We start from the raw sequence: 13,182 nt of genomic DNA, 5'->3' as shown, positions 1-13,182 counted from the left end.
TATAGAGGCACGGAGACATAGCTTATTGCCCTTCCCATGGGGTAATAAGTGATACTGATATAGAGCACCATTGTACAGCATAACTGCATCCACACTGGGGTGGATTTGTGTGCTGGTTTATATCAGTATTGCTAAAGCAGTATAACTCTGGTGTAGAAACAGCTCAGGGTGGCAGAGTTTGGGCTTCAACCCCCGTTATCTGCCCAGGGCAGCAGGGATCCGGCTCTGGCTCCAGCTCTGGCCACATGTCTCCTCCGGGGGTAATGTAGTCATTTTTGTTGTCAGAAGCGGGTTGCAATGAAGTCTGAAAACTGCTGCCTTAGTCATTGACAGAGATGGGACTAGAGCCTCAGGTTACATCTACACTGCAAAGTCGGTGGTGCTGAGTCTGAGAGCCTTGTTCAGTTGACTCAAATTCATTGGGCTCAGGCTGTGGGAGTGTAGACATTCAGTCTTGGGCTGGAGCCCGATCTCTGAATCCTGTTGAGGGGTAAGGGTCTTGGAGACTGGGCTCTAGACCAGCTGGGAATGTCTACACTGAACTGTTTTGTTCTACAGCCCAAGCTCTGCGAGTTCTCATCAATTGTCCCAGACTCTAAGACTTGATGCTGTGTTGTTTTCGTTGCAGAGTAGACATACACACTGTCCCCTAACCTAATGCTCGGTTCCCTGGACCACACTAGCAGTCCACTACAGAGGTATGCAGGAAATGGTTTTCCCATTGCACTAAATTTTTCAAGTTATGGAAAAAATGTTCCCATCCAGAACTGGGATGAACAGTAGAAATCTCAGAAATGTTCCTGAACAGAAAATCTGCAAAAAAAACTTTCCATTTGTGTCTGTTGAAAGATTTGTTTTGATAATTTCCAAATGTGTTGTTTCAGCTTTGACCATTGCTTATATCGTTTTCTCTAATTAGCTTAAATTTTGAAAAGAAAGGTAGCTTTGAACTGGAAAATCCCATTTTCTGACCAACTCTACCAGTTATCACTCCACCTCTTTGCTAAATACCTCTACACACTCACTTTGTTAAGAACACCCTTTAAGTTTGCCTTCACTCTACTGCTGTTGGCTTGTGTGTCTGAATACTTTAACATTTGCAGAGTTGTTGTAGCCATGTTGGTCCCATAATATCAGAAGAAGAGCTCTATGTCTCTTTCACCAATCGAAGTTGGTCCAATAAAAGATATTACCTGACCCACCTTCTCTCTTTAATGATTTAAATTATCTCATCACACAATAGACCACATCTCACTCTCAGATATACTGGCAACTCCAGACTACTCTAAGCACACAGGAATTGCAGGCTAGTGGTTAAGACTTTTCAGGAGACCAAGGTTCAGATCTTTCCTCTGCTATAAACTCCCTATGTGATAATAAACAAGTCACCTGGGGTTGGTTTTTTAAAGGTATTAAGGCACCTAGTGGGATTGTTAAAAGCCTTTCGGCACCTACAGTGGATAACAGGCAATAGAGGTGCCTTACATAGATTGACATTAAGGAACTTACTCCAGATTTACACCAGTATAGTTGAGAACAAAATTTCCCCCGTGTCTTTACACCACTGAGATGTATTATTTATACCCAACAGTGTCCTCTGCCTCCTGTTATTTGATTTTGTGCTAAACATTCTCTGTAGCCCAAATGAGTCAGACTCTTCCCTCACAACTAGTGTAAGTGCATTAACTCCAATGGAGTTACTCCTGCTTCACACTAGGGGCCATGAGTTGGGAATCAGCTCCCTTGACTCCAGTAGCGTTATTGGAGAATTAGAGTAAGTGAGAGGGGAATCAGACTCATAGACTCACTCCTGATTTACACCAGGATGGGTGAGGGGAGAATCAGGCATGTTAGAACTTCTGTTCAAGGAAGGATTTCAAGATTAGCACCATAGGCAGTGACTCCGAGGTATCAGAATCTTACAATAAACAGGGAATCATGATCAAACAGGTGTGTTTTTAATGGGATCCCGCAGGGCTCAATTCTTGTTCATATGCTATTGAACATTTTTATCAATGACCTAGAAGAAAACATAAAGTTTTCAGATGACACAAAAGTTGCATGTTTCAAGATTGTCAAATAAGAGGCTCAAATGGCATTATTAATAGAAGATTATTAATCAAAGTTTAATACAGTACTATGAAGAATACAGAAAATATAGACACTTTACCATCCCCTGTAGATGATGTAGAGAAGTCAGTTTGGGCCCTTTCTCTGTACCTGATGGAATGCTGACAGTATTCATACCGACTCTAACTTTTGTTTTATAGGTTGTGAGACAACCAAACTCCCTTTCTGGGGGGAAAATCCTTTCCCAAGCTTAACTCCACCATGTGTTCTGTTTTCCTAATTACTGATAGACTGTCTTTTATGGTTCTCAGTTTACCTGAGTGGCGAGTAAAATGTAATCTCTAACCTGGACATTATGACTAAGAACTGTGACAACCAACAGTTCTCAATGAGTTAAAAACATCTTTCAGTGGGTCATTACTTTCCTCCATGGCAGAACCCCTGTGCAATTACAAGTGTCCCTTATCAACCATCCACTTTTCTTTATAACATACATTTGTAGACACTTTGATTAGTTTGAGGGGTCCTTTCTCTGGACACCTGGTCTGTAGGGTCTTTTCCCTGGACACCTGGTCTGTATTAGTAAAGACAGGGTAAAAATGTTACACACATTCCATTGTAGAGACCATTTTCCCTTCACCCATCAGGTTAAATTGAAGGACAGGGAACTTTTTTTAGCTGAAATATATGTAGGACAATAAATGTATAGATACAAAAAATGTAAAAGGCTGTTGTCTAGCCTATAAAAGAATTCTCAGGGTTTAACATACAAAAATCATAAAAAGGGGGATTGTAAATAATGAAGAGGACAGGTCGCTGATATCGAGTTATCTGGATCAGTTTACAAACTGGGTCCATTTTTAAGTTGCAAAGTCAAGCCTGGTGGTATACAGTTGCCATGCAGCCATAATTCTGCCCCTTGTTCATCCATCCTATGCACTGAACAAGACAGATCTCTTGTGGAACAAAACAGTATATGATCATGCAATGAAAGAGTGTATCATAATGCGTACGCACAAGGGGGCAGAGGTAAGGTTACACAGAAGCTGTAGAACCTGGCATTTCCCAGCTGCTGTGTGTAGTATTTGACTTTGCAACTTAAATAATGTTCTTTTGTGCATTAATTCTTATTCTGTGCAGCTATAAGAGCCCCCCTTCATGCCTTCTCAGCGGGGTTTAATCCTGAACCCCGAGCTCTTATCACTTACACTACACAATAAACTACATGAGCTGTCAGCAGACAGCTGCTAGTCAAGAGATCAGGGGAATGGGAGAAGACAGGAGCTTCCCACTAGCTCATCTGCATTGGGCTGCTCTTTCTACTCTACTGTGGATCCAACAGATGTAGGGCAACTGTGACTTAGCCAGGGAGCTGCTGGGTGCTAAATATGGTTTATGGGCTGGAAGTTAGGCATCCATGTCCCTATGACTATCAATATGAGGCTTGGCACCAAGAGCCCCTAGGCCTTTTTGAAAGTCCCAGCCTATAAGCTTTTCTCAGGTTTGGGGGGTTATCTAATTCCACATATCAGGGTAGTTTCTTTTGGTTCCTATGATTGAACATCTTGGCCATGGAATCAACTTCCTGAAGGCAATGAATGCATCAGATCTGTCTGTCTGACAGCCCCTCTTTGCATGTTGTCCCCCATATCCTCCTCCCTTAGTCCCCCACACTCCCTTCTCTCAAACGAAAGTGTAACAGAAAGAAAACAAGCCTTGATGAGAGGGCAATATGAGAGAAGGACATTATCCACATGCTGCCTTCAGCAAGGCTGTTGCAAACCAAGAGTAAGTCTGCTCACTGTGTTGGAGGCCAGATAAGAAAGAAAGAAAGAAAGAAAGAAAGAAAGAAAGAAAGAAAGAAAGAAAGAAAGAAAGAAAGAAAGAAAATCCAATTATTTTACCTATGGAAACACCTATGGCCCCATTGTGCTAGAGACAATCCCTGCCCTGAAGAGCCAGCCTAAACAAACAAAACTGAGAAAGGGGAAACAAATTTTCCAAGGTCTTACATCAGGTAGTCATGGCAGAAGCGGGGAACAGACCCCAGCTGTACTGATTTGTAACCCTGTGCTCTACTCACTGAGCCAGGTTGTCTTACAAGCATCGGTTGTTATGGCTACTTGCCTTTGTGGAGTCAGAAGCTTTTCAAAGGAGTCTGAAGCAGTTTGAAAATCTTACCCTTGGTGACTCTTTCATGCTGTTCTCTTAGAGCTCAGCCAGGGAGGTTTTGGTCCTCCTTGTAATGGAAACAGTAACAATCGCTGGCATGAAAGGGCACTGAGGAGAAATAGTAGGAATTTCTGTCTGTTCAGAAAGGAAGAGATATGTGATCTTTTACTGACTTGAATATCAGGACGGTTGTGCTGAATCTGTGGAACAAATGGGCCTTTTTATCATATTCGCACCACAGGGGGAAAACAATTTCCATTTTCTGGATGGCTCCCCTGGGGCAGAATGTCCGAACAACGTGAGGGTTACTGGTCTGTGAATAGCAAGCCAAGTGTTCCCTACAGAGATGAAAGTCAAGCATTATTGTGCGGACAAGAACTGCTGGGAAAATAAGTAAGCAAAGCAGTGATCCTAAGGGAATTAAATGCTCATATCTCTTTGAATATAATTGAATATCCCAATCTAAAAAAATAAGACACTGGTTTGCAAATATTGTGCTTTCTTTCTTTCTTTCTTTCTTTCTTTCTTTCTTTCTTTCTTTCTTTCTTTCTTTCTTTCTTTCTTTCTTTCTTTCTTTCTTTCTTTCTTTCTTTCTTTCTTTCTTAAAACTACTGAATTTGGTCCACCGTGATTCTGTACGTAGTTCCTTATGATTCCTGATCCCATTCGGCCATGGAGGGTTAAAACAGATGTAGCAAATTAGATGCAGTTTGCAGAGGGTTATAGTATCTATGAACACTCTGGCTGAAACCCCATCATGGTCCAGTGGTGACATGAAGGAAGCAGAAATTATTATTTTTAAATGGAAAAATGAGGCAGTTGGTAGCAATCAATGTAAATTGGAAGTTCTGAATGTGGAAATTTGATGAGGAAATCTAAATACATCAGGAAAGAAATTAGAGCAGAGAATAGGAGAGAGGTGATTTTCCATCTGTAGACTTCATTGGGGACATCAATATTTGAATTCTGCCTACAGTTCTGGCTGGAGTGCATATTTTTAAAGGGATGTTGAAAATCTAGAGAGAATTTTATAATTGGGGTAAAATCACAAAGGAAATGGTGACAGGTTTCAGAGTGGTAGTTGTGTTAGTCTGTATCAGCAAAAACAATGACGAGTCCTTAGAGACTAACAAATTTATTTGGGCATAAGCTTTCATGGGCTACAACCCACTTCATCAGATGCATGGAGTGGAAAATACAGGAGCAGGTATAAATATATGAAAAGATAAGGAGTTGCCTTAGCAAGTCTGAGGTCAGTCTAACGAGACAATTCAATTAACATCAGGATACCAAGGGAGGGAAAATAACTTTTGTAGTGGTAATGAGAGTGGCCCTTATCAAACAGCTGACAAGAAGGTGTGAGTAACAGTAGGGGGAAATTAGTATGGGGGAAATTAGGTTTAGGTTTTCTAATGACCCAACCACTCCCAGTCTTTATTCAGGCCAAATTTGATGGTCAATTTCATTGGGGCCGCAGAAAGTTAATTGTGACAAAAAACATGTTATTATTATATAGTCTGGAAATCCATTTATACAAGACTAGGTGAATGGCTGGAGGGAAAACCTGCTATTTATAAGGGCTGCATAATTGAAGGGTTTCTATATCATAGAATCATAGAATCATAGAATATCAGGGTTGGAAGGGACCTCAGGAGGTCATCTAGTCCAACCCCCTGCTCAAAGCAGGACCGATCCCCAATTAAATCATCCCAGCCAGGACTTTGTCAAGCCTGACCTTAAAAACTTCAAAGGAAGGAGATTCCACCACCTCCCTAGGTAACACCTTCCAGTGTTTCACCACCCTCATAGTGAAAAAGTTTTTCCTAATATCCAACCTAAATCTCCCCCACTGCAACTTAAGAGCATTACTCCTTCTTCTGTCATCTGCTACCACTGAGAACAGGCTAGAGCCATCCTCTTTGGAACCCCCTTTCAGGTAGTTGAAAGCAGCTATCAAATCCCCCCTCATTCTTCTCTTCCGCAGACTAAACATCCCCAGTTCCCTCAGCCTCTCCTCATAACTCATGTATTCCAGTCCTCTAATCATTTTTGTTGCCCTCCGCTGGACTCTTTCCAATTTCTCCACATCCTTCTTGTAGTGTGGGGCCCAAAACTGGACACAGTACTCCAGATGAGGCCTCACTAATGTCAAATAGAGGGGAATGGTCACGTCCCTCGATCTGCTGGCAATGCCCCTACTTATACATCCCAAAATGCCATTGGCCTTCTTGGCAACAAGGGCACACTGTTGACTCATATCCAGCTTCTCATCCACTGTTACCCCTAGGTCCTTTTCTGCAGAACTGCTGCCGAGCCATTTGGTCCCTAGTCTGTAGCGGTGCATTGGATTCTTCAGTCCTAAGTGCCGGAGTCCTTGTTGAACCTCATCAGATTTCTTTTGGCCCAATCCTCCAATTTGTCTAGGTCCCTCTGTATCTGTCAAGGTTCCTTACCCACTCTGAACTCTAGGGTACAGATGTGGGGACCTGCATGAAAACCTTAAGCTTACTTTTACCAGCTTAGGTTAAAACTTCCCCAAGGTACAAACTATTTTACCCTTTGCCCCTGGACTTCCACTGCCACCACCAAACTTTATCTGGGTTCCTGAGAAAACGTATTTTGGACACGTCTTTCCCCCCAAAATCCTCCCAACCCTTGCACCCCACTTCCTGGGGAAGGTTTGGTAAAAACCCTCACCAATTTGCATAGGTGACCACAGACCCAAACCCTTGGATCTTAGAACAATGAAAAAGCATTCAGTTTCCTTACAAGAAGACTTTTAATAGAAGAACAAAAAGAATCACCTCTGTAAAATCAGGATGGTAAATACCTTACAGGGTAATTAGATTCAAAACATAGAGAATCCCTCTAGGCAAAACCTTAAGTTACAAAAAAGACACACAGACAGGAATATTCATTCTATTCAGTACAGCTATTTTCTCAGCCATTTAGAGAAATCATAATCTAACACATACCTAGCTAGATTACTTACTAAGTTCTAAGGTTTCAGAGTAACAGCCATGTTAGTCTGTATTCGCAAAAAGAAAAGGAGTACTTGTGGCACCTTAGAGACTAACCAATTTATTTGAGCATAAGCTTTCGTGAGCTACAGCTCACTTCATCGGATGCACTTCTCCGATGAAGTGAGCTGTAGCTCACGAAAGCTTATGCTCAAATAAATTGGTTAGTCTCTAAGGTGCCACAAGTACTCCTTTTCTTTTTACTAAGTTCTAAGACTCCATTCCTGTTCTGTCCCCGGCAAAAGCATCACACAGACAGACCCAGACCCTTTGTTTTTCTCCCTCCTCCCAGCTTTTGAAAGTATCTTGTCTCCTCATTGGTCATTTTGGTCAGGTGCCAGCGAGGTTACCTTTAGCTTCTTAACCCTTTATAGGTGAGAGGATTTTTCCTCTGGCCAGGAGGGATTTTAAAGGGATTTACCCTTCCCTTTATATTTATGACAGTATCCTATCCCTACCCTCCAGTGTCTACCTCTCCTCCCAGTTTAGTGTCATCTGCAAACTTGCTGAGGGTTATCCCACCAAGTCTCTGTTATTCCAATCACATCATAATTCCTTGACTTTGCCAGGACTTCCAGTTCTCCCTGCTTTTTTCCCAGGCTTCTTGCATTTGTGTATAGGCACTTGAGATAACCCGCTGATCGCCCCTCTTTCTCAGTATGAGGCAGGAGCCCTCTCCTCTCACACGCTCCTGCTCGCGCTCCTGCTCATGCTTCCTCCCGGTATCCCACTTCCCCACTTACCTCAGGGCTTTGGTCTCCTTCCCCCGGTGAACCTAGTTTAAAGCCATCCTCACTAGGTTAGCCAGCCTGCTTGCGAACATGCTCTTCCCTCTCTTCATTAGGTGGAGCCCATCTCTGCCTAGCACTCCTCCTTCTTGGAACACCATCCCATGGTCAAAGAATCCAAAGCCTTCTCCCTGACACCACCTATGTAGCCATTCGTTGACTTCCACGATTCGACGGTCTCTACCCCGGCCTTTTCCTTCCACGGGGAGGATGGACGAGAACACCACTTGCGCCTCAAACTCCTTTATCCTTCTTCCCAGAGCCACGTAGTCCACAGTGATCTGCTCAAGGTCATTCTTGGCAGTATCATATCTCTTAATACGGATCATAAAATGTCACTGATAGGAGACACATTCTGCAGTTACCAGACAACCAAAGCAATACAATTGTACAATACAGCCCCCAACAGAAATGGTTCCATCCCCAATCAGAGACTGTCCAGCATCCTGGGCAGGATGGTGGAGGTAAAGCAGGTCTCCAAGTAGACAAGTTCCCCAGGAAGCAGTACATGGGGTTGTGAAAGTGCCGATCAGCCACAGCTAGCACAATGATGAGGATGTTCCGAGCCATGGTAATGATATAGATCACTAGAAACAGTAAAACTTGCAAGTTTATGGAGATTCCCGAATCCCAGGAGGATGAATTGAATGATGAATTTCAATTGTGCCCTTCCTCTTTCTCTGTTTTGAAAAGGAAATTCCTCAAACTGACCCCCCGCCCCAACAAATGATTCTGGCTTCAGCAAATCAGTGTTTTTTGATGGAAAAAAGAAAAACATTTTGTCAAAAAATTCCTGAACATCTCCACTCCTTAAATCCACAAGCTCCTACTCCCCCCCCCATCCAATCCACCTACACACACATTGCATGCCTACATTAAAGTTATCACTGATTTAGCAGAGAAGGGATCGAAGGTAGAATTAAACCTGGGAAAGTTTTATCAGCGTATTACTATATCTCATCTCCAAGGCATCATCAGTGATCTACAACCCATCCTGGACAACGATCCCCCACTTTCACAGGCCTTGGGAGGCAGGCCAGTCCTCGCCCACAGACAGCCCCCAAACCTGAAGCATATTCGCATCAGCAACTACACACTGCACCATACTGACTCTAACTCAGGAACCAATCCATGCAACAAACCTCGATGCCAACTCTGCCCACATATCTACACCAGCAACACCATCACAGGACCTAACCCGATCAGCCACACCATCACAGGTGCATTCACTTGCATGTCCACCAATGTAATATACGCCATCATGTGCCAGCAATGCCCCTCTGCCATGTACATCGGCCAAACTGGACAGTCCCTACGTAAAAGGATAAAAGGATACAAATCAGATATTAGGAATGGCAATATACAAAACCCTGTAGGAGAACACTTCAGCCTCCCTGGGCACACAATAGCAGATTTCAAGGCAGCCATCCCGCAGCAAAAGAACTTCAGGACCAGACTTCAATGAGAAACTGCTGAACTTCAGTTCACTTGCAAATTGGACACCATCTGCTCAGGGTTAAACACAGACTGTGACTGGCTCGCCAGCTACAAAAGCAGTTTCTCCTCCCTTGGTGTTCACACCTCCACTGCTAGAAGAGGGCCTCATCCTCCCTGATTGAACTAACCTTGTTATTCCTAGCCTGATTCTTGCTTGCATATTTATACCTGCCTCTGGAAATTTCCACTACATGCATCCTACGAAGTGGCTATTCACCGATGAAAGCTTATGCTCCAATACCTTAGTCAATAAGGTGCCACAGGACTCTTGGCCCTTTTTGTATATCCCATCTTGGCAGACCAGATTCTGGTCTCATTTATGGTTGAGTTAATCTTGATCAATATCACTTAAACCCAAGGAGTTACTCTGGATTGACACCAGTCTGATTAGGCTTGGCAGCATTTGATTTGTATTTTTCATAATTTTGACAGATATTTTAATCACTTTTTCAATTTTTATTTATTTACATATTCACAGTTGTGGAAAATTTAGGGGGGCAGGTGTCTGACAATAGAGGAGGTCAGAATATAACTAATGACAGTAAATTCTGAGGTTTATGACTATAGCTTTAAACCTTTATAACTATTAAAACATAAATTGTCAATGTCACATGTCAAAATACACAAAGAAAAGATCCTCAAATGAGTCCTCAAGCAGCATTTTTCATACTTTGCATACCTGTAAATTTCCTCTATTATAGATGGAAATATTTTTTATCTGTTTGTGTGTGTACAGTGAAACTGAGGTTTAGGACATTTACCAATAGAAATCGAATGCTTCCAAGCCTAAGTGTAAATGTGATTAGAATGCAGTTGGCTCTTCCATGGTTGAGTTGACATATTCTGTATTGGAAATGAAGTGTAAACTGTTAGCATTAGTTCCAGTATCCATCCAATCCATTTATGGATTCATAGAATCTAAGGACAGAAGCGAACCATGGTATTTATGTAGTCACATGTCCTGTGTAATAAACGTCGTAGGACTTCCCTGAAATAACTTCTTATTGAACAAGAGCTGATCTCTTAGGAAAAAACAAAACAAAACATCCATTCTTGTTTAAAAATTGACAGTGACAGAGAATCCACCAGAACCTCTCGTAAGTTGTCCCAATGATTAATTACCCACAGTATTAGAAATTTACAATTTATTTTGTCTTAATTTGTCTAGATTCAACTTCCAGCCATGGGATTTTTATAAGAACATAAGAATGGCCATACTTGGTCAGACCAAAGATCCATCCAGATCCAGTATACTGTGCCAACAGGGGCCAATGCCAGCTGCCCAGAGGGAGTGAACCTAACAGGTAATGATCAAGTGATCTCTCTCCTGCCATCCATCTCCACCGTCTGACAAACAGAGGCTAGGGACACCATTCCTTACCCATCCTGGCTAATAGCCATTAATGGACGTAACCTCCATGAATTTATCTAGTTCTCTTTTAAACCCTCTTATAGTCCTAGCCTTCACAACCTCCTCAGGCAAGGAGTTCCACAGGTTGACTGTGTGCTGTGTGAAGAAGAACTTCCTTTTATTTGTTTTAAATCTGCTGCCCGTTAATTTCATTTGGTGGCCCCTAGTTCTTATATTATGGGAACAAGTAAACAACTTTTCCTTATTCACTTTCTCCACACCACTCATGATTTTATATACCTCTATCATATCCCCCCTTAGTCTCCTCTTTTCCAAGCTGAAAAGTTCTAGTCTCTTTAATCTCTCCTCATATGGGACCTGTTCCAAACCCCTAATCATTTTAGTTGCCCATCTCTGAACCTTTTCTAATGCCAGTATATCTTTTCTGAGGTGAGGAGACCACATCTGTATGCAGTATTCAAGATGTGGGTGTACCATGGATTTATATAAGGGCAATATGATATTCTCCATCTTATTCTCTATCCCTTTTTTAATGATTCCTAACATCCTGTTTGCTTTTTTGACTGCCATTGCACACTGCGTGGACATCTTCAGAGAACTATCCACGATGATGCCAAGATCTCTTTCCTGATTAGTTGTAGCTAAATTAGCCCCCATCATATTGTATGCATAGTTGGGGTTACTTTTTCCAATGTGCATTACTTTACATTTATCCACATTTAATTTCATTTGCCATTTTGTTGCCCAATCACTTAGTTTTGTGAGATCTTTATGAAGTTCCTCACAGTCTACTTTGGTCTTAACTATCTTGAGCAGTTTATTATCATCTGCAAACTTTGCCCCCTCACTGTTTACTCCTTTCTCCAGATCATTTATGAATAAGTTGAATTGGATTGGTCCTACGACTGATTTGTTGAACACCACTATTTACCCCTCTCCATTCTGAAAATTTACCATTTATTCCTACCCTTTGTTCCCTGTCTTTTGACCAGTTCTCAATCTATGAAAGAATCTTCCCTCTTATCCCATGACAACTTAATTCACGTAAGAGCCTTTGGTGAGGGATCTTGTCTAAGGCTTTCTGGAAATCTAAGTACACTATGTCCACTGAATCCCCCTTGCCCACATCTTTGTTGACCCTTTCAAAGAACTCTAATAGATTAGTAAGACATGATTTCCCTTTACAGAAACCATGTTGACTTTTCCCCAACAATTTATGTTCTTCTATGTGTCTGACAATTTTATTCTTTACTGTTGTTTCAACTAATTTGCCAGGTACTGACATTAGACTTACGTTAGACTGTAATTGCTGGGATCACTTCTAGAGCCCTTTTTAAATATTGGCATTACTTTAGCTATCTTCCAGTCACTGGGTACAGAATCTGCTTTAAAGGACAGGTTACAAATCATAGTTAATAGTTCCACAATATTACATTTGAGTTTTTTCGGAACTCTTGGGTGAATGCCTGCTAGATTGAAGAACTCTCTATTAGCAAATATTTTTTTCCTTTTACAGGTACTTACAGACTGTGATCAAATCACCCCTTATCATTCTCTTTCTTAAGATAAATAGATGGAGCTCCTAGAGATTATCACTATAAGGCAGGTTTTCTAATCCTTTAATCATTCTCGTGGCTCTTCTTTGAATCCTCTCCAATTTAACAACATTCTTTTTTCAATGTGGACACCAGAAATGGACACAATATTCCATCACTGGTCACACTGGTGCAAAAAACAGAGGTAAAATAACCTCTTTCTTCCTTCTCAAGATTTCCCTGTTTATGCATCCAAAGATTGCATTAGCCCCTTTTGGCCAAAATGTCTCCACAGCATCAAAGCTGGGAGCTTGTGTTCTGCTGTTTACCCATCATGGCACCTGGACCTTTTTTCAGAGTCACTGCTTCCCATGATAGAATCCCCCATCCTGTAAGTATGGTCTACATTCTTTGTTCTTAGATGTATAACTTTATATATATATATCTGTATTAAAACACCTATTGTTTGCTAGTGCCCAGCTTACTAAGTGATCCAGATATCTCTGTGTCACTGACTTGTCGACTTCATTATTTACCACCTCCACAATTTTTGTGACATCAACAAACTTTATCAGTGATGATATTATGTTCTCCAGGTCATAGATGAAAATTATTCCCTATTTACAATTCCATTTTGAGACCTTTCAGTTAATCATTTATGATGAATGAATGAATGAATGAATGAATGAATGAATGAATGAAGAGAATTTTTAATATGATTTCCTCAT

Source organism: Lepidochelys kempii, chromosome 13 (assembly GCF_965140285.1).
Source record: "Lepidochelys kempii isolate rLepKem1 chromosome 13, rLepKem1.hap1, whole genome shotgun sequence".
In the NCBI taxonomy this organism is placed as follows: domain Eukaryota; kingdom Metazoa; phylum Chordata; order Testudines; family Cheloniidae; genus Lepidochelys; species Lepidochelys kempii.
This window is presented reverse-complemented; position numbering follows the sequence as displayed.